The sequence below is a fragment of the Dreissena polymorpha genome, chromosome 3 (assembly GCF_020536995.1).
Source record: "Dreissena polymorpha isolate Duluth1 chromosome 3, UMN_Dpol_1.0, whole genome shotgun sequence".
Taxonomy (NCBI): Eukaryota; Metazoa; Mollusca; class Bivalvia; order Myida; family Dreissenidae; genus Dreissena; species Dreissena polymorpha.
The window spans coordinates 77789277-77813365 of record NC_068357.1 but is presented as its reverse complement, the minus strand read 5'-3'; the positions used below and the strand labels follow the sequence as shown (position 1 = coordinate 77813365).

Here is a 24089-nt window from a genome sequence, read left to right as displayed (position 1 = left end):
CCCTCTATGTACAATCCCCTCTATGTACAACAATCCCCTCTATGTACAACAATCCCCTCTATGTACAACAATCCACTCTATGTACAACAATCCACTCTATGTACAATCCACTCTATGTACAACAATCCACTCTATGTACAATAATCCACTCTATGTACAACAATCCACTCTATGTACAACAATCCACTCTATGTACAATCCACTCTATGAAAAACAATCCCCTCTATGTACAACAATCCCCTCTATGTACAATAATCCCCTCTATGTACAACAATCCACTCTATGTTAACAATCCACTCTATGTACAACAATCCACTCTATGTACAACAATCCACTCTATGTACAACAATCCCCTCTATGTACAACAATCCACTCTATGTACAACAATCCCCTCTATGTACAACAATCCACTCTATGTACAACAATCCACTCTATGTACAACAATCCACTCTATGTTCAACAATCCACTCTATGTACAACAATCCACTCTATGTACAGCAATCCACTCTATGTACAACAATCCCCTCTATGTACAACAATCCACTCTATGTACAACAATCCACTCTATGTACAACAATCCACTCTATGTTCAACAATCCACTCTATGTACAACAATCCACTCTATGTACAATAATCCACTCTATGTACAACAATCCACTCTATGTTCAACAATCCACTCTATGTACAACAATCCACTCTATGTACAACAATCCACTCTATGTAAAACAATCCACTCTATGTACAACAATCCACTCTATGTACAACAATCCACTCTATGTACAACAATCCACTCTATGTTCAACAATCCACTCTATGTACAACAATCCACTCTATGTACAACAATCCACTCTATGTACAACAATCCACTCTATGTAAAACAATCCACTCTATGTACAACAATCCACTCTATGTACAACAATCCACTCTATGTAAAACAATCCACTCTATGTACAACAATCCACTCTATGTACAACAATCCACTCTATGTACAACAATCCACTCTATGTACAACAATCCACTCTATGTACAACAATCCCCTCTATGTACAACAATCCACTCTATGTACAACAATCCACTCTATGTAAAACAATCCACTCTATGTTCAACAATCCACTCTATGTACAACAATCCACTCTATGTACAGCAATCCACTCTATGTACAATAATCCCCTGGATAAGCTACAGACAGCTCATAGCTTTATAGTTTACCCCAAATTATGTTGCTAACATATCTTCCCAACATTAACTTTGATTTTATGACATCAACTTCACCAGAACAAAACAAAAGCTCAAAGAAACCCTGGCTGCTCCACACAAACACAAAAGAAAGAAGTATGGGCTCAAAGATTAATTGTTATGAATAGCCAGGAGAACATGCATGTAAAGGATTTCTTTTACAGACTTTCTCACTAAATAAAACAGATAAAAAATGAGTCTCCTGTTATAATTCAGTGAGTAAAATGAAAGGCAGACTTCACTGCATTGATCTAATAGCGCCCCATCGCTCTGTCTGACAGCATGCTCAAACTTCCCGTACAATACATATCAACGATGAATGCTTTTTTACCTCATATCTGATTAGACAGCTATGCTAATTTAGTATCAATATTTTGCTTGTTAACTTTCCCACGGTACAGAAAATACTACTATTTTAGATTCAAAGGTATGACTTCACTTATCACTCAGGTTAACATTTTATTGCATTAGGTTAAACACAAGTAATTTGAGATAAAAACTTGGCTTGTATATTTCTGTCATAACAATGTATTACAATTTTGTTTTAAACAGTTCACATAAATGATAATTGCGAAGAAAGTAAAAGCTAAGGGAATATATTGGATATTCAGTTTTCCCACAACTTGAGCTGCACAGGTGTATAAATGGGTGAGTAAATAAAAAAATCTTTCATCAATTTGTTTAATGTGCCCTTTTAGCTACGGTTGCGCTCCATGTCTATTATGTGATACTATTCTTATGATGTCAATTACAATATTTTTACCACCATTATCACATTATTACAGTCATTAAAAAAGTATTTGTAACAGTAGAAAGTATTCTCGATATAAAAAAATATTTTTTTTCTCAATATGTTTTTTTTTTGCTCCAACGGCTTAGTTTGAACATAATGTTGAACATTAAGTGCATTTTTTCATTTCATTTTGAACTGTAAAAAAAGGACTGAAATCACTAAACCAAGATACATTAAATAAGTCTACACATAATGCAAAGACGAAATTATGAAAGCACATTGAGAAAATGGGCTTAAACCATGTGCGTAAAGTGTCTCCAGATTAGCCTTTGGAGTCCGCACAGGCTAATCAATCCGCACAGGCTAATCAATCCGCACAGGCTAATCAATCCGCACAGGCTAATCAAGGACAACACTTTCCGCTTTTATGGTATTTTTGATTTCAAAGAAGTCTCATCTTAGAAAAATTCCATTAAGCCCTGTTTTCCCAGAGAGCAGGTATAATGTAAGCGACTATGTTAATCCGGATTAGTACAAAGTATTTTTTATTAGAAAATCTTGCTTATGAAGACCTTATAAATGTAAATTACAGTATTTTTGGTATATTGCATTAAATTGAGTTTATTAGCCTCATACACTCTGACGCACTTAGGATATATTTAATTACATGTATACTTTCGATAATTACTTATGTTCTAGTGTAATGTATAATAATTCATAATGTATAATAATTCATGTATGCACCGTTGTAACCAAACGATTTTATTTCTTTGCATAACTTTATTTTGTATAATCATAAACTGTGTATTGTGTAAACACTGTATCATGTATGCTTGCTTTGTCCACTTGGGCTTTTGGCCTTCTGGATGGATTGTTTAATAAACATAAACATAATAAACATATATTGTTATGCCCTCCACTCCTGACTTTAACTCACAGTGAATGAGTGTGTTTGTTACCTGAAGATGACAATGACAGTTTTTACCAGTAAGGCAATCTCATGTGACAATGCTCCTAGGACAACATTAGTTAATGAAATTTACATAATTTATTAATGAAAAAATCCAACAAATTATCTTCTGAATGATATAATAAGGCAGTTTTATTGTGGAATACATAGCCACATGAATTCAATAAGCTAACTGAACTGTTAACTCTTTCAGTGCGGGAACCGAATTTTGAAGGCCTTTGCAAACAGTTTGGATCCAGATGAGACGCCACAGAACGTGGCGTCTCATCTGGATCCAAACTGTTTGCTATTCAGATAGTATTCTTTGATTTTTTTTAAAGAAAATGCTTTTTTTAGAAATTGAGCAGACAACATTTTAGCAGACGACAAATTTCCCAGCATGCAAAGGGTTAATCTGAATATTATTCAGCTAAGGATGATTCTTTCTCTATTTAAATCTTCTTAAGAACATAATCAATATTATATAGTCATGGTTAACAGCTGGTTTTATGGACAAAAAGCTATTAAAACTCCAATATAAATGTATTTTAGTGTTATTTGTTAATGAGTTTCATTAGGTGTTAAGATTTCATAATCTGTTGCATTGTTATAGCTGAAAACTAGCAACATGACATTAATTTGCAGGAATTTAATGGAAACAAATTCAAAGAAATTAAAAAATGGTCTGAATACAACTTGGAACATTATGTTTTATTTTTCCCATATCTTAAATGATAATATTTACATGTTTATTACCCAATTTATTATAAAAAAAGGGCTGTTTGTAAAACATGCATGCCCCCCATATGGGCTGTCAATTGTAGTGGCAGCCATTGTGTGAATACGTTTTTTGTCACTGTGACCTTGACCTTTGACCTAGTGACCTGAAAATCAATATGGATCATCTGCGAGTCATTATCAATGTACCTATGAAGTTTCATGATCCTATGCATAAGCGTTCTTGAGTTATCATCCGGACACCATTTTACTGGTTCGTGTCACTGTGACCTTGACCTTTTACCTAGTGACCTGAAAATTAATAGGGGTCATCTGCGAGTCATGATCAATGTACCTCTGAAGTTTCATGATCCTGGGCGTAAGCGTTCTTGAGTTATCATCCGGACACCATTTTTCTGTGTCGAGTCACCGTGACCTTGACCTTTGACCTAATGACCTGAAAATCAATAGGGGTCATCTGCAAGTCAAGATTAATGTACCTATGAAGTTTCATGATCCTAGGCGTAAGCGTTCTTGAGTTATCATCCGGAAACCATTTTACTGGTTCTAGTCATGGTGACCTTGACCCTTGACCTAGTGATCTGAAAATCAATAGGGGTCATCTGCGAGTCATGATCAATGTACCTATGAAGTTTCATGATCCTAGGCGTAAGCCTTCTTGAGTTATCATCCGGAAACCATTCAGTGGACGGACCGACGGACAGACTGACCGACCGACCGACTGATATGTGCAAAACAATATACGCCCTCTTCTTCGAAGGGGGGCATAAAAATAAGAATAAACAAAACATTTAGACTTGAAATGTGTCCATAAAATTCCCCTTCACGTTTTGGATGGACAGCTGCAATTATAATGCTTGATTGGTCATTGTCAGCTCAGGTACTACTTGTATGTTCCAGGGAACTCTAAAGTATACTTAAATGTACCCCAGGTACGGAAAATATACTAAAACGTACCCAACAAATTTAGACTGTACCCGAGTTTCATTCCCTCCCAAAATCCGATGTCATAAAACGTGCTAAGGAGTTTATAACAATATTCTCTTTGAACAAAATCTGCCTCAACATACTTTTTTGAGTAGGTGTTTCGATAATATAGAGGCCATTTTACAGAATTTTGACATAAATATCAACAAAATTAATTTTTCAAAAATAGCTGACATCGACTTAATTAACATAAGAATTGCAAGGTACATTCCAGTCTATTTTATGTTCCAAGGGTACATTTAAGTATACTTATGAGTACCCGAGGTACATTTAAGTAGTACCCGAGCCCACAATGACCAATAGAGCTGAAATGATGAATTGCCTGGTCTAACAACCGAATGGCAGGGATCTTTACCAACTTTGATAGTCTGAATACAAATTTACTTGCAATGCAAAATTACATTTAATTACGGGATTCGTTATTTTCAATTTTCGTTTAGTTTTTAATGAAATAATATATTTTGATGATTTATACAATAAGTCATTCAAACACTATTTCTTAAAAGTCCCTCAACTTAGAAAAGACTGCAAAAAGTGGCCATTGGAGAAAAAATTCACATTTAAAGGATTTAATATTTTAACATATTATAGCTCTTAGTGAGGAAATGCACAATACAGCAATTAAAATAATTTTAAATATTTGAACCAATCAGAAAATCAAGCCTATATATAAACCTTACAATACTGTCATCAAGTACAACATTTATAGACATTTAAAAGACATGCTTCCTAGGTTAGTCACCATTTGAAGAATAAATGTTAATAAAATTCACATTTACATAAATATTTATTTAATTTTGCTCTTTATCACAGAGAAAATATTTATAATAAACAATTACATACAGTAATAATGCCAACGTCATAATTGCTTAAGTAGTAAAGTAGAATTTTAAAGGAGATTTTAATCATCTCTGGCTTATTTTATTGTCTGCAAAAATCCAAAATATAAATATTGATACATCTCACATGGAACACGAGAATGCCATGAAATAATTCCCTATTCATTACAATTAAAATTCGACTGTAATCAAAGATCAATATTTTGAAATGCTTGTCAATTTTGTTAAGGCTGGCAGTTGATAAAATCTTCCCTAGACTAAGGCAGAACTTTGGCATTTTTCATAACTTTCAGATTCAAATAAAAAGGTAGTGGATATGCCTTACATCACACACCAAAGATGCAAAGGTACGCATTTATTGCATTTGCCTTATCTGATGTCAAAAATATAGACATTTTCAGAATGCTTTTAAATGTTCAAAAGTATGGAATGATAACAAGCACTCATATGCTTATTATTTTTTAAGAAAGCAATATAGGGAAAAATATTAAATTTGTTATAGTCAATCAAGTTATTACAAATTTGCACATTTTCATGTCAGTTTAGAGTACAGATTTTTTTTTAATATTAAACTAACCATCTCTTTTATAAGCAGTACTAGATTTTAAAGATGAGAAATCTGTCTTTTTTTCAAGACTTCACAACTAAAAAATATGCATATAAGAGGTATGAACAAGTTTTCAATATTGAGCTCTTAACAGTTTTCAATTATGGCTTTATGAACTCATTTTTAAAGCTCTTAATGTGTTTTTTTCATACAGTTGGGGGAACAGGGCGCCACAAATAGCTTACTGTACAAACAACAAATCATTTTGCTCCCTATCATACTGTAAAGACTACAAATCATTGTGCATCTAACAGTACACTCTACAAATCATTGTGCTACACATCTAACAGTACATAATACAAATCATTGTGCTACACATCTAACAGTACATAATACAAATCATTGTGCTGCATTTTTTGTACAGACTTAAAATCATTATGCTGCATATGTATGAAATGCTGTACAAACTATAAATATATGCGCTGTAGATCTCACTTTACATACTACAAATCATTGTGCTGCATGTAAATGTCATATTGTGCAGACTGAAAATAATTGTGCTACATTGCATTGCCATATTGTAAAAAATACAATTCATATCAATCCCATATTGTACAGACAACAAATCATATCAAAGGTATATTGTACAACCTACAAATCATATAAATGCTATATTGAACGGACTAAAAACCCTATCAATCCCATAGTGTACAGACTACAAAACATATCAATTTTATACTGTACAAACTACAAATCATATCAATGCCACATTGTACAGACTACAAAACATATCAATTTCATACTGTACAAACTACAAATCATAACAATGCCATATTGTACAGACTACAAATCATATCAATTTCATACCGCACAAACTACAAATCATATCAATACCATATTGTACAGACTACATATCATATCAATGCTATATTGTACAGACTACATATCATATCAATGCTATATTGTACAGACTACATATCATATCAATGCTATATTGTACAGACTACAAATCATATCAATGGGGTATTGTACAAAATACAAATCATATCAATGCCATATTGTACAGGCTACCTATCATATCAATTCCATATGTAACAGACTACAAATAATTGCCATGCGTTTCAATGCCATATTGTTCAGACTACAAAGAATTGCCTTGCATATAACTGTCATATTGTACAGACTAGATTATGAATGTATTGCATATCAATGCCATTTTGTACAGACTACAAATACTTGCTTTGCAAATCAATGCCATATTGTACAGACTTCAAATCATATCTATGCCATATTGTACAGACTACCTTTCATATCAATGCCATTTTGTACAGACTACAAATAATTGGGCTGCATATAAATGCCATAATGTACAGATTACATATGAATGTATTGCATATCAATGCCATATTGTACAGACTACAAATCATTGGGCTGCATATCAATGCCATATTTATAGACATAAATTATTAACATTTTGAATTACAAAATAATCAAAAGATTCATCTATCTGACAATAAGTTGCAATAATAATATCCAAACTTTATGCATGATTTTATACAATATACTTGATAATTTCACAGAAACCAACCATGTAACACAAAACAGACCTGTTCTTTAAAAATCAAAACCTGTTCTTTGAAAATCAATATAAATTTTCAAATATACCCTCTTTCAACAACTTTTCAAAGAAATGTTGAAATTAATCTTCAAATTATCAGCGGCATCATTATATTCACTTTTCACGCTTTTACACCTTATCATGTATCAAGATTACAAAGATTGGTCTCTGCCAGTCTCACTTCTGCCAGATCTCCTGGTTTTGCTACCAGTTTGTGTATTCCTATCACTGAGTTACCTCCCATGTTTATAGCAGTTTTGTGGCTCATTACCTTGGATTATCAATACCATGACATGTCAGGACATCTGCCTTTTATTTTGATGGTTGAAAGCAAAACATTGGTACCTGCTGAACATTTCTATATCACGTACAATGGTGCTGCATACAACTCACATGCTTCCTTTTCGAACATAGAATACCAAATCTGGGATCTCTCATTGATTCAAGACATCTTGTACACAATTATTTCAGTTTTTTAAGTTCATTTATTGCTTGTGGTCAAAAATTTTAGGTTTACTATGTTAATGTATCATGAATTTTCCATCTTTCGACAGTTCCTGACAACCGGCGCTAAAGTATTTTTGTTAGTGCTTTTTGTGGTTTACATACCACTGATATATTGCTAATTATTCTGCAAGCAAACTTGATTGAAATATTAAAATTTACTGACTTTACACCTGCTTCCAAAAACAGAATGACACTCAAGAGAATTGGCACAATTTTGGTGCATATAAATTAATATGCATTACTTAACTGGCTTTAAGTATTAATGTTATTTATGGCTGTAATAAGAGGACTTTTAATTTCACAGCTTTGCACACATACTGTTAAGTCCCCTGGCAAAGTAAATAATTTAATAATTTGTTAGTTCATAAAATATGACATCATTCAACAGAAAAAACATCAACAAGTTGGAATATATTGCAGATATTAGCAGCAAATGGCTGATTAAGAAAAATGATGTGACAATTTATATACACTCAAACTCAGTTATATCGCTGTTTCGCTTAGCGCTATAACTGTTCAGGCCATTCATGCATACATACATGTATAACCATATTTTAAATTTAAAATCCTGCAAAACATTGCCAGGTTGTTTTTTTTTGTCCATGTTAAGTAAGGAAACACTAGCCAAAAATAAACATTTCTCATGTATTTCAAGTGTGAATCCTTTATACAAATCAAAAACATGCGAAAACTTCACTTCACATACAGCATCAAGTCATTTTTTGGGGGCTAATTTAACTTCTATCACAATGTTCTGTGTTGGCTGTACTCAAGGTGTGACTATTCACTACTATCACAATGTTCTGTGTTGGCTGTACTCAAGGTGTGACTATTCACTACTATCACAATGTTCTGTGTTGGCTTAACTCAATGTGTAACTATTCACTACTATCACAATGTTCTGTGTTGGCTGCACTCAATTTTTGACTATTCACAACTATCACAATGTTATGTGTTGGCTGTACTCAAGGTGTGACTATTCACTACTATCACAATGTTCTGTGTAGGCTGTACTCAAGGTGTGACTATTCACTACTATCACAATGTTCTGTGTTGACTGTACTCAAGGTGTGACCATTCACTACTACTGTGAAACCATTTATTTTCGTCGGCACAAAATTTCGCCCTTTTCATAAAAATGACTATTTCGTCCGCTCTTAAATTCGTCCATTTCTGGTTTGGAAAAAAAACAACGTCCGATTTGTTTGTAATACATGTAATACGCTAAAAAATAGTAGATGCAGTTAAAACCAAACAACCAAACACAAATCAAAATGTTCTTTATTAATTTGTAACAAAGCGCAGAATATATTTCAGTCAGGTATTGATCACACATCGTCATATTTTAATTGGGTTTAATAGTATTGTCTTTAATTCGGATTCGCCGCGTGTAGGCTGTATAATCTGCAACACCCCTGAAAAACACAATACACACAATGGGTAATAAAGTTGTTAACAATTAGCGCTAATCAACACTATTATACCTAAACGAAGTCGACGCATTCGATACAGCCTTATTGCATTCGCGTTTTACAGGAAATGTCAGTTGTCAGTACACTGTATAATGAACACCCCTTTGTGTCAAAACCGGATTTAACTTGAGTTTGAATAGTCGACTTTTCATGTTCTTTGTATCAATACCATCTGTGTATCTGTATTATAAGCATACCAGTCAACAAACAAGGTGTGCGCTTCCGCATATGGGTATTCAGACGTTCAAAAAAATGACTTACGGTTTAGCGTTCACGCCTTCGAACGCATTAAGCAATATAGCTCGTTTTTTTTCACTATTTCTTTATTTGCAAAAATACTAGTGGCTTATAACTTACCTTGCAATCTTTTTTTCTCGCATTTTGCGAGTGTGCGAGTGTTAATTTCGAGCCCTGTGTATATGCGTGGATTACGCTGGATTTAAATGCCTCATGCCTATGGTAATTCAGTCTTATTTGTTTCAAATATGGGACATGATTGTTCGTTAGGATCTTGAATTCGTCCATCGGTCGAAGGACGAAAAAGGCGAAAATTAATGTCGGAGGAATAATAATGGTTTCACAGTATCACAATTTTCTGTGTTGGCTGTACTCAAGGTGTGACCATTCACTACTATCACAATTTTCTGTGTTGGCTGTACTCAAGGTGTGACCATTCAATACTATCACAATGTTCTGTGTTGGCTGTACTCAAGGTGTGACCATTCACTACTATCACAGTGTTCTGTGTTGCCTGGACTCCTCCCTTCAATGTACACCTCTTATACAAGGTGTGACTAGCCTGCCTGCTGTATAACATCCGCCACTTCACGCGGTCTGTTGACAACCACAGCCCTATCATCAGACCCAAACATCCCGCTATTATCTGAAAGATGGCACGATTGCACCTCTCAATCTGCAACAACACACGCATTGTTTGGCAACGTCCGTCATAACATGCCCGTATACAGAGGTTTCTAAAACTACAAAGAGGGCTATATTCATGACGTTTTTTGAATGGTTACCCAAAAATTCAAATAAAAATTTGCACATTGTTACAATGGTGGGCCATCCATAAAAAGACAACAACATCATCAACAAAAGAGTTTGCAAAATGATGCAATCAGTTTGGCATAAGAAACCCAGTTACAAGTATAATTTTAACTTAAGTTGACATTGTTGAATTATGATCCCCTATTATTTATTAAAAAGTGCTTCAGAATTTTTGCTTTGTTCCAAAAAAAGAAAAGAACAGTAGTGAGGACTGAAGACTACCCCCACCCCATCCCCCACCCAATACTACCACCAACGCCAAATTCTGAGTTAAGAAGGGAGAGTAACTCCATAATTTTTTATTGAAGGATTATTTAAAAAAAAGATACCCAATTTCATATTTTAGGAACAATGCACACACAATTGTATGTTAACATTGAAGGGTTAAAAATCAAAGGAAGGACAGATGTCCATGGGGAGTTCAGTATAACCTTCTCTACTTAATTGCTGGAGATAAATGTAATCTAAGATGGAAACACTTTCAGTAAAGGTAATTTATGGCACAGCTTTAAATCTAAACTCCAACAACTGAATGAAACAAAAAAATGTTAAGTGAACAAGGGAATGCCGAAAATCCCATATAACTTGATTGTTGCTTGAAGAAAAATTGGCTTTAATTGATTTAAATTGGCAAATTTACATTTCAGACCATGATTACGGATTGACTTGAGCTTTTGTCAAGTGAATGAAAGATTCAATTTCTGTAACAAACAGCTTGAATGCTTTGCAACCTAATAAGAGGTTTGTTAAGAAAGGAAACAAGAGATGAAAAAGCCATCTATTTAACAGGTCTACTAACATGGCATAAATATGATGCCATTATTAACAGGTAACAAAATGCTGTTGCACTGATAATGATATGTTATGAACTTAAATCAATTCAGTGTCTACTGGTATATTAATATTGGAGTACTTAATTGCTTGATGGTTTTAATTATACTATTGAAAAAGTAGCTTAATTAATCTTTCATTATACATTATTCTGTATCTGTGAAAATAACATTATCGTCTGGCACATTGATTTATTCAAATAAAAAACAGAAATCATTTAACACTCATTCCTTTTTTCACAGGCATAACAGGTACTATTAAGATACAAGATATTATTCTTGAAGTTCATGCATTCTTTAGCTGGACTCCTATGTTTATACCATTGACATTTCATCTCATCTGACAAACTGCAAAGTCTTCACAGAGATAGGCATCTTATGTGCAAACAAATTAACATTGGGATTCTATTTTTCTTTTCCTGCTTTCATCATTTATCAAACCGCTCTACTTTTTTCACTTGATAACTGAACGATTACAAAGCATATGTTGAATTCCTAAGTTCCATATTTTCAATCTGGATTCTGACTTCATAAACAAGCAAAAACAGTCCGAATTCTGTCTGGCAAGGTCCATCGTATAGCAACCTCACAACCTCAAGGAAACAATCCCTCACTTGGAAACCCAACACCTCCAATGAAGTCCCCATCCCGCTAGGATCAATGACAGTCCATGCACTCCCCACTGACTGAGATATCAAACAATAAAGGGATCTAGCTGGGACGGGATTTCAATCAAAGATGATCGGGTTATCACCAATTGGATTACTGGTTAAACCCCCCAAAAATATCAAACATGAAAGGCTGAACAATTATTGAATTACTCAACATGCTTGGGTTGTTATGCAGTCTATGTATTGTTTGCTATTGTATTTTGAGTATGTCGCTGATAACAATCTACCGAAAGGACAATGTTAGCTAAGCTTAACCCTTTGCATGCTGGGAAATTTGTCGTCTGCTAAAATGTCGTCTGCTGAATTTCTAAAAATAGCATTTTCTTCGATTTTTTCAAAGAATACTATCAGAATAGCCCACACACACAGTTTGGATCCTGACGAGACACCACATTCTGTGGCGCCTCATCTGTATGCAAACTGTTTGCAAAGGCCTTCAAAATTCGATTCCAGCGCTGAAAGAGTTATGGTTCATTTTTAACAAAGTAAGGCTAAGAGATAAGTTGATAACAATAAAGACAATTGAAGTGAAAGAAAAAAAATAGTAGCATCATCCGAGGGAACACAATTTTGCTAAGTGAAATATTGTTTCTGCTTTATTTATTCATAATGAATAGTTTATATATCATCATTCATCAGTAGATATTATTGTAATTAACCATCATAACCATGTAATATATCAATATATATCAGTCAGTGAAATATTTTCTCAGAATTAATTTCTTTCATCAGTGACATGATTGCATTGGTTATTTCAGAATATTTGCAATCTCTGCACTTAATTTTTAATGTTTAGAATGCAAACATTGAGTGTTGCTTTTATGGTGTCCATATGCTGCTTAATAAACAAAGAAGTAAATGTGTACTTGTATGGCAAAACAATTGATGCTAATAATTTTTTACACTATAAAGGTTTCCTAGCTCATTAAAAAATATACCTAAGGTATACTGTAATGTCTGATCTGCAACACCACAAATTAAACACAGAAACCTCAAACAAAGTCAAATATATATAATTTTTGTATGTGTACATCCTTATGTACTTAAAAACAGTTTTAATAGGATTTCCAAAATATTAAATGCTTGTGCATCAAAGGCTCAAAGGTCATGAGAAACCAAACATTTGAGTAGTGTTCTGAGAAAACTGGGCATAATGCATGTGCGTAAAGTGTCGTCCCAGAATAGCCTGTGCAGTCCGTACAGGCTAATCAGGGGCGACACTTTCCGCTTAAATTGGATTTTTGCTAAGAAGAGACTTCATTTAAACGAAAAATGTCATAAAAGAGGAAAGTGTCGTCCCTGATTAGCCTGTGCTGACTGCACAGGCTCATCTGGGATGACACTTTACGCTCATGCATTATGCCAAGTTTTCTCAGAAAGCAGCTCATTATGTTTTGAGAAATCAGCAGTTAATGGACTTTGGGATAATTAACACAGTACACATTAAGAATTTTATTGCAAATATATCGAGAGTAAATTATGAAAAACTATATACAAAGCTAATACAGTTAAAAGATGTGATGTAACTGAACAGCGGTTGATGTTGCTTATAACTAATTTCATGCTGTTAGTTTTTCTTTCATTAAAATTTTAAAAAGTTGGATACAAATGAACATGCATTGCTGTATATAAAAACGTATACAATAACAGCATATGCTTTCAGCATGAAAATAATAAAACCAAAAATACGACAAGGGCTGTTTGTAAAACATGCATGCCCCCCATATGGGCTGTCAGTTGTAGTGGCAGCCATTGTGTGAATACATTTTTTGGCACTGTGACCTTGACCTTTGACCTAGTGACCTGAAAATCAATAGGGGTCATCTGCGAGTCATGATCAATGTACCTATGAAGTTTCATGATCCTAGGCGTAAGCTTTCTTGAGTTATCATCCGGAAACCATTTTACTGTGTCAAGTCACCTTGACCTTTGACCTAGTGACCTGAAAGTCAATAGGGGTCATCTGCAAGTCATGATCAATGTACCTATGAAGTTTCATGATCCTAGGCGTAAGCGTTCTTGAGTTATCATCCGTTAACCATTTTACTGTGTCGAGTCACCGTGACCTTCACCTTTGACCTAGTGACCTGAAAATCAATAGGGGTCATCTGCGAGACATGATCAATGTACCTATGAAGTTTCATGATCCTAGGCATAAGCGTTCTTGAGTTATCATCCGGAAACCATTTTACTATTTCGGGTCACCGTGATCTTGACCTTTGACCTAGTGACCTGAAAATCAAAAGGGGTCATCTTCCAGTCATGATCAATGTACCTATGAAGTTTCATGATCCTAGGCATAAGCGTTTTTGAGTTATCATCCGGAAACCATTTTACTATTACAGGTCACAGTGACCTTGACCTTTGACCTAGTGACCTGAAAATCAATAGGGACTATCTGCTAGTCATGATCAATGTACCTATGAAGTTTCATGATCCTAGGCATAAGCGTTCTTGAGTTATCATCCGTAAACCATTTTACTATTTCGGGTCACCGTCATCTTGACCTTTGACCTAGTGACCTGAAAATCAATAGGGGTCATCTGCCAGTCATGATCAATGTACCTATGAAGTTTCATGATCCTAGGCATAAGCGTTTTTGAGTTATCATCCAGAAACCATTTTACTATTACAGGTCACAGTGACCTTGACCTTTGATCTAGTGACCTGAAAATCAATAGGGATTATCTGCGAGTCATGATCAATGTACCTATGAAGTTTCATGATCCTAGGCATAAGCGTTCTTGAGTTATCACTTGGAAACCATTTTACAATTTCGGGTCACAGTGACCTTGACCTTTGACCTAGTGACCTGAAAATTAATAGGGGTCATCTGCGAGTCATGATCAATGTACCTATGAAGTTTCATGATCCTAGGCATAAGCGTTCTTGAGTTATCATCCGGAAACCATTTTACTATTTCGGGTCACCGTGACCTTGACCTTTGACTTAGTGACCTCAAAATCAATAGGGGTCATCTGCGAGTCATAATCAATGTACCTATGAAGTTTCATGATCCTAAGCCTAAGCGTTCTTGAGTTATCATCCGGAAACCATCTGGTGGACGGGCATACGGACGGACCGACATGTGCAAAACAATGTACCCCCTCTTCTTTGAAGAGGGGCATAAAAAGAAATGCAATAAAAAGCCACACAAGGGCTGTTATTTATGGCCATTTAAACATTAAATCAACATGAATGGCTACTCAAGCAGCTTTACTTCTAATCAATTTTATCAATTTACACAATGTGACATAAAGTGCCCAGGTCCAGATGCAGTATCTGATCAATAAACCCAGACGCAGCCATTTCCATACCTGTATAACCTTTGGAAGATTTGTAAAGGAGCTACAACTGTATTATTCCCTATGAGTAACCAATCCATGTTAGACCCGTTCAGTGAAAATGGGGTTTAATGCATGTGCGTAAAGTGGCATTCCAGAGTAGCCTGTGCAGTCCACATAGGCTTATCTTGGAGACACTTCCCGCATTTATGTTGTCAAAAGAAAGCCTCTTGTGTAGAGGAAAAGTGTCATTCCTGATTAGTCTGTGCAGTCCGCATAGAGGAAAAGTGTCATTCCTGATTAGTCTGTGCAGTCCGCATAGAGGAAAAGTGTCATTCCTGATTAGTCTGTGCAGTCCGCATAGAGGAAAAGTGTCATTCCTCATTAGTCTGTGCAGTCCACATAGAGGAAAAGTGTTATTCCTGATTAGTCTGTGCAGTCCGCATAGAGGAAAAGTGTCATTCCTCATTAGTCTGTGCAGTCCACATAGAGGAAAAGTGTCATTCCTGATTAGTCTGTGCAGTCCGCATAGAGGAAAAGTGTCATTCCTCATTAGTCTGTGCAGTCCGCATAGAGGAAAAGTGTCATTCCTCATTAGTCTGTGCAGTCCACATAGAGGAAAAGTGTTATTCCTGATTAGTCTGTGCAGTCCGCATAGAGGAAAAGTGTCATTCCTCATTAGTCTGTGCAGTCCGCATAGAGGAAAAGTGTCATTCCTGATTAGTCTGTGCAGTCCGCATTTAACTCTTTCAGTGCCAAAACCGAATTTTAAAGGCCTTTGCAAACAGTTTGGATCCAGATGAGACGCCACAGAACGTGGCGTCTCATCAGGATCCAAACTATTTGCTATTTTGATAGTATTCTTTGAAAAAAATCAAAGAAAATGCTTATTTTAGAAATTCAGCAGACAACATTTTAGCAGACGACAAATTTCCCAGCATGCAAAGGGTTAAAGTACTTTTACCAAATAACAGACCTTAAGCGGATATAGGTTATCATTTTTTTATATCATAACTCACACAGTCCAATAAACAACAGCTGCTGAAGCTGGCTATGATCTTTCTGTGCTGTTTTATATAAACAATATGCTGAAAGCTAATGTTAACCGATTCGATCAATTCAATAGCAACTAGTATAGTGCTTACGGCCCAGTTTATTGTACAATTAAAAGAACAATAACTACGATTCAATCAATAACATAATGGGACTAGGACTTGCAGACAAATAAATAAAAAAGTGTAAAACTCTGGTGTTTTATGTGCATGCAACTTTTAGAATGGGCTGTTTTATGATTTCATGTTGGGAAAAAATTCAAGTCATAAAATTGAAAGTGTTATTTGTGCACAGTAACAAAACATAATATTAAAATACTATCAGTTTTTAGTTGAAAATGGGAGAATCATACATTTGGATGTTAAAGTGACCTTTGATGAACTCTGGTGCTGTCAATCCCTGGTAAGTTATCATAAACTGAGCAGTATAGAGTTTGTTTAGTTATTTAAATTTAAGATAAGAAGACTACAAACTACTAATACTCACAATGCTTTCATGCAAACTGGTCACTTTCATGGACAATACTTTAGGTCAAACTGGTCACTTTCATAGACTATGCTTTACTTCAAACTGGTTACTTTTACTGACTATGCTTGTATGCCAACTGGTTTCTGAAAGCTGGCTACATTCAAAGACAATGCTTTCCTCAGCTGACCAGTTTAGGGTTCCCAGCTGTTGTATGAACAAAATTCCCTGATTTTCCCCTGATTTTTCCCTAATGGAAAATTAAAATTCCAGAATCATAATTTCGACCTATTTCTTGTTTTAGACACCTTCAATAAATAGCAGTTGCAGACAATAACATGTATAATATTTATGTTATTTTAAAGCAATGGCCTCCCATCTCCCCTCACAGCCATCCTTTCCACGCCCTTTCATTTATTTTCATTTAATGTTTGTTTTTGCAACAATAATTGGAACAAATTGTTACGTAATTCAACATGTTTAAACAGTAACAGAAACAACAGTACTAAGAGAATGTTGGGAAAGTCTGACCAAACAAAATTCCCTGATTTTTCCCTGATTTCAGGAACTTTTCCCTAATTCCCTGACTTTTCCCTGACTGGAAAAAGTGAAAGTTTTTTTCCAGGTTTTCCCTGATTTCCAGGTTGGCTGGGAACCCTGCAGTTACGTTCACAGACTGGTTTCCTGCTGACCAGTTATGTTCACTGACTATGCTTTCCTGCTGACCAGTTACATTCACAGACTGCTTTCCTGCTGACCAGTTATGTTCGATGACTATGCTTTCCTGCTGACCAGTTACATTCACAGACTGCTTCCTGCTGACCAGTAATGTTCACTGACTATGCTTTCCTGCTGACCAGTTACGTTCACAGACTGCTTTCCTGTTGACCAGTTATGTTCACTGACTATGCTTTCCTACTGACTAGTTATGTTCACTAACTATGCTCTCCTGCTGAGCAGTTATGTTCTCTAACTATGCTTTCTGGCTTACCCGTTATGTTCACTTACTTTGCTTTCCTGCTGACCAGTTATGTTCACAGACTATGCTTACATGTAAACCAGTTGCATTCACACACTTTATTCTCATGCTAACCAGTTACATTCACAGACTATATTCTCATGCTAACCAGTTACATTCACAGACTGTACTTTCATGCTTTCACAAAATAGAATGCCCTATAAACTTGGTAGTAACTGATAATAGCTGTATGATATAATCATAGAAGTATGAACATTAGGTATACTATTTTAATTGTAATTGTTTTAGTTTGTTAAACCACAACACCCATTACAGAAGTGTGATCGCATGAGAAAAAAACTATTTTCATCATTTTTTTGGAATTTAGTATTGTCACCCAAAGAACAAAAAAAAGTAAATCAACAAAATTGTAAATATAAAATTGTACATTGTTCACATTTAAATAATTTCGCATATTGCGTTGAGGCCATGGTGATACTGATGGTGAGATATGATGATGACGTACATACATGTAATATAATTAATAATGAAAGAATAATAATTATTATTATACAAGTCCATTAATAATAATAATATTATTATAATTATTATTATTATTATTATTATAATTAGTATAATCATTATATAAGTCATATGATAGAATACTGGATACTAACATCCAAATCATATATCATTTAAAATACAGCTTTATTGCCGAAAAAACGTCTATGCATTTTACCTTTTGTTTTTAACACTACCTATTGAATGAATAATAACAAAATTTTATTTCAATCTGATAAATTTGAGTACAGTAAACATATACTATTATGTATGTATCAAGAAACTATTCATTTTACATACAAGTAATCTTCCTTCCACTCACTCCCCCTTAAAAACAGTTTTGACTATAGACCAACCAGAAACAATGTATGTTTAAACTGTAGGTAAACGGCAAACCAGCAACATTGTAATGAAACCCTTAACCCTTTGCCCCCAGTAGAAGCATAGTGAAAATGGCTTTTGCAACCAGCATAAAACCAGAACAGCATGTGAGTATCTCACAGTGTGTTCAGGTTTTTATTCTGTTTGCTGCTCATCAGTAACTAAGGTTGGAAATGAAGCCTTTAAAACTTGAATTTAGTAAGAAAGGTCTTAAATTAAATTTATCTTTCTGAGGGACAACAAATGCGTAAAAGTACATATCTAAGTGGTAAAGGGTTAATAAAAACAACTCCCTGGGGATGATTCACACCTAAGTGTGACCTCGACCTTTATAGAAGGGTGACGAGTCTTAGATATGATACAAAGTCTTATTATTTCAAAATTCATCTATATATGGCTATGGTTTGGCAGAGGCAAGTTTTTTTAAGCTCTTTCATGGCAAGATTTGATCTTTGAAATTCTAAGTGTGACTTTCACCTTTAAGGTAGGAAGACGATTGTTACATGCGACGGTCATCTTGTGATGATTTACACTTGTGCTTAAATGTTTTTAATTCCATCAACGTATGGCAAAGATTTGGCTGAGACAGGAATTTCGGTATGGACATCTGACACTAATGGACAGATGCACTGTGCATCTGCTACGCGGTATACACGGCATTTTTAAGGAAAGCATACAAATATATATCTTTTATATATTTTCTTTCCCTAAAGAAAGGAGAATGTATTTTAAAACATGAGTAATAAAGTCACAAAAGTAAACATTTTGCCAATTGTGAATGTCAAAAGAAGAGGCGTAAAACTTCACAAAGAAAGGCTTTGTTTTTCTAAATTTGAGCAATGATTCCAAACAAATCATGGAGAGATTTCCACTCGATAAAATTTCGAAAGCTCATCCACTGTTTCACAAATTGTTTTTAATCATTCCGTCTTGACTTTTTGAGGTTAACCTATAATTATCACCGACACTGAATTCAATTAACGCACGCGGCTAGCATACCGGTTTCCTAAAGACCTGTGTATCAGCTTTCATATTCGTACTCGTGTTGCTTTTACTAGATCAGGCGATGGGCTTACTAATTGGCAGTTAATTGCGTCCTAAAGAAATTAGTCTTTTGTGTTTTTCAATTATTTGTGTATTTTGTTTTCAATTTAGCCACCAGACGCAACCACACAGAAAACCCGATACACTTCATGTGAATTTAAACCAGTCAACCTCCATTCATGGAAAAAAAGCAGTCCAAATTCTGATGTCACATTTTTTGACAACTCAAAAACTAAAATATTTGCCACACATGCCCTGTGACTTAATACTAATCATAAAACATTTTGAGTAAAACTTTTGTTTAAGGATGATTACATTTATTTGGAAACAAAAGAAAAGTGAAACAATTTAACAAACCACTTTAGAGTAATTTGGATTTGTAATATTGCAGGTATTATAATATTATTTTTGTTATAATTTGAAAAAATTTATGTCATGCATTTTACATCATATTTTTCATGGAACTTAAGTGGTTAATGTGTAATAATAATTGTATACCTTATGTAATATTGAAATACTTAATGTTTAAAAGGGAATTTTAAAACTTTAAATAAAACTACTTTTGATCAATACTCATGATTATTTCATTAATTATAGAATTGTTAGGTTCCAATTCACTTATATATATCATCAGTATTTAATCATTTAATCACAAAAAATAATGCTTATGTATAATTATTGAGTTGAGAAAATCACAATTAAGAATCAATTAGTTTAATTTTATATACAATTCCTTAATATTGATAATAATATTGACTAAAACAACAGATTCTTGATGCATTTTTCAAATTTCTTAAAAAAAAAAATATGCAGCTCATGGAGGCATGAAAATTATGTAGTGTTTTAATGGACTTCTTATTTTTTTAAATTATGGTACATGTTTTTGTGTAATTTTGTGCTCTTTGGTACCTATTTCATATTTAACTTTGGGAAAGACTTAATATCAGACTTTCGAAAAATTACTAATATATTTTCAGCTAACTTTAGCAAAACATGCTCTTGTGAGCTTTTGTAATTTTGTTCTATCGTTCTTCGTTCTTCGTGCATTGTCTGCAATAAGTATTTGCCTTGTTTATTCTCTAGAGGCCACATTCATTGTCCACTTGTCATGAAACTCAGTGCATTTATCCTATTGACCGATTTTAAAACTGGGTCATGTGAGGTAAAAAACTTAGACACTAGGTCAAATTAAAGAAAAGCTTGATAATATATCCAGAAGTCAAATTTTAGTCAAATCTACATTTATTTAGTTGTCTTAAGCGACATTTTGAAAAAGTGTAAAATACAGCTTACGTTTGGCTTAGTTAAGGCTCATCAATATGAAATAATCTATATATTGCCATAGTGTTGGCATTTATTTAAGGACAACTTTGAATGGCGATTGGAAGCCATTTTTTTAATTGTATATAACTTTTTTTTACAGAGCCATTAATGAATTTTGGATTGAAAATCAAGAACAATTTAAGAACAGCAAAACATATGCAAATGACAACTTAGCGATAACTGCATTTTTTCCAAAAAATTGTAAATGAAACCAATATAATCAACAATGTGGATAACAGTCAATCAATGACTGTCATCAGCAATAATGGTAAATATGACAGCCTGTCTCTGGGAAAACCAGACTGGTTTAATTCTTGTGCATAAAGTATTGTCCCAGATTGCCCTATGCAGTCCTCACAGCCTATTCAGGGAAGACCCATTCCGCTTTAAGGGATTACTTTTAAAGGACGTCTCTTCTGATAAAAATCCAGTCTAGACTGAAAGTGTCTTCCCAGATCAGCCTGTGCATACTGTCTGGTTTGCCCAGACAAGACTGATAGGTTATGGTTAACAAATTAACAAAGCTGCATTATCTAATTTATTAACCATAAACCTTTGTTCCTCAAGAATTAAAATAATGCCTCTCTTTACCTTGAGAAAACTTCTATAATACCAGAGTCAAAAAGAGATTCGTAACCTTTATTAAATAAAGCATTAAATCAATCAACAATATATTTTGATTCAGTGTTACATCATCACACATAATTCATTATAATAAAATAAATGTTTACAGTTGAACCCCTCTAAACCGGATGCCTCCGGGATTGAGAGGAAATTCCGGTTTAGAGAGGATTCCGGTGTAGAGGGGACATTGACTTTTTTTACTATCAGAAGGTCAATTACATAGCCTAATGTGCAAAAAAAACACTTTTACAAAATTTGCATAGTTTATTTATATATAACATTCATTCATATTGCATCATATAAGAAAAACATGTCGTTTAATCTGTTGATTCGAAAGCAATATCAGTCACAACATAGATCAAACAGTGCACCCTGAAAAACAAACAATGTTATACATGCATGCATGTGTTAGGTGAATTTACTTTCTTTTCACACTGAAAAACATGTACGCCGACTTTTTGCACGATATCTCCGATCGTCGACTTTCCTATCCGATATTTCTCTGACAGCATCTTGAGTGAAGGTTTTGGCAACATCTCTGACTCTTTTATCAGTTTGATTTTGAGGTCAAGAGACAATTCCACGTCTCATCGCGTAAAGGAGGTTTGGACATTTTTAGTCTTAGTTATCTTAATTACAAATTTGAAAATATAAATGAATATCTAAATGCAACTGCTTCAAGAACTCTGCAATCAACATTTTATATGACACTTAATTAGCAATTGCAATAAACAACACAAAATTAAATAGCATAAAGATTATTTAAATTTAGCACGGCTTCCTATATCAAAAACAAAACACACTAAAGAACTCTATGTTTGTTTTCAGTAATTATAATCGGTATTATAACATCTATTGAGCAATATGTACATCACAGGACAAGTGTCTTTAAATTGTTTTGCGATTTTAACAGTTTTGAAATTTTTCGACCACCTTTAATAATTTCACGTGTCTTTAATCCGCTATTCACAACTTTTTGACACTAGGTCTGAGGTGCAATATACCGGCCCTGAGCGTTTAAGAGAGGTACAATTAAGTATGGAATTACCCAATTTTGATCCACATAATGACCGGTATTCGGAATTGAGGGGATTCCGGTCTTGAGGAGATATTTTACGCAATGGTTTTATAGGGAAAAAATGGGACCGGACAATTTGTCAGGTTTAGAGAGGATTCGGGTATAGAGAGGATCCGGTTTAGAGAGTTTCCACTGTATAAGTAAATTCACATTATAAAGCAATATTTTCCCTATTTACCTACACAATAATGTTATCATTACCCAACACCAATCACTGCCCCTTTAAATCATCAGGCAATCACAATTTACAGCAGCCACTTTAAATTAAGTAAAAATAATGATGACTAGTATCAAACTTGAACATGATGACCTTTTGTTACAACCTTCAAAAACGTATACCTGTGAAAAGCGTGGGAAAGTTAAATTACTGTCTTTCTCCTGCCTAAATACCTGTGTACAGTTGTATAATTCATGCTGAACATGGTAATGTGACAACAGAGAACTTATCTTCCGTTTAATTGAGTGGTTTTGATTGCCGGTCCATGCGCGCAGAAGTGCGAGTAGATCATTTTGCTCACTTCGTTCAGTATTCATACACTGTATTGGTAACGCATTTGTTTACTGCAACTCAAAATTGAAAACTTGCATTGAGGTCTTTGTTTGTTTTTATTGTTTTGTTTTTTAATTTTTAAACTTTAAAGTACTAAATTTATTGGTATTTGGTAATGTTTAATATCATAGTAATTATGTTGCTTATTTTAAATGTTATTAAACCCCATGTTTGTTTCATGTTAAATTTCTGTTTGAGAAATAGCTTTATATTTTAAGGATGTTTTTTTTTTATTATGATTAAGTTCTTGTTCAGAAAATTAAACATGCCAAATGATTTTAAATTGAGTAAATATTTAAAAAAGTATTTGACTTCAGCCTAAATCTTATAATTTAATTAAAAAAAATGTTAAAGCTAAGGCAAATATTACTACAATAAATTTGCAACATTGCAAAATGTGACTTACTACTGTTGTAAACTTCAGTTCAATAATTATTAACAAACCGTTTTTTTTTTACAAAATGAAAATTGAAGGTCCACATTTGACAAACTCATTCAATACCTTGTGTCAGTGCAAATAGCAAAACAGTTGAACTGTGTGGTTTGAGTACCAAAAAACTGTTCAGTTTCCCACACTTCAGCAAATGAGGT

At 34.1% G+C, this 24089-nt stretch overlaps 1 protein-coding gene across 2 annotated transcripts in view; it reads left to right on the top strand.

Annotated features, from left to right (window-relative positions):
• The first annotated feature begins 1700 nt into the window (after positions 1-1700).
• The window catches only part of LOC127874842 (delta-like protein 1), a 111594-nt gene continuing 89205 nt past the window's right edge, over positions 1701-24089 (top strand). For both annotated transcript variants that reach the window (XM_052419487.1, XM_052419484.1), the window contains exon 1: positions 1701-1884. The gene's annotated coding sequence lies outside the window, so the exon portion shown is untranslated. The remainder of the gene's footprint in view (positions 1885-24089) is intronic.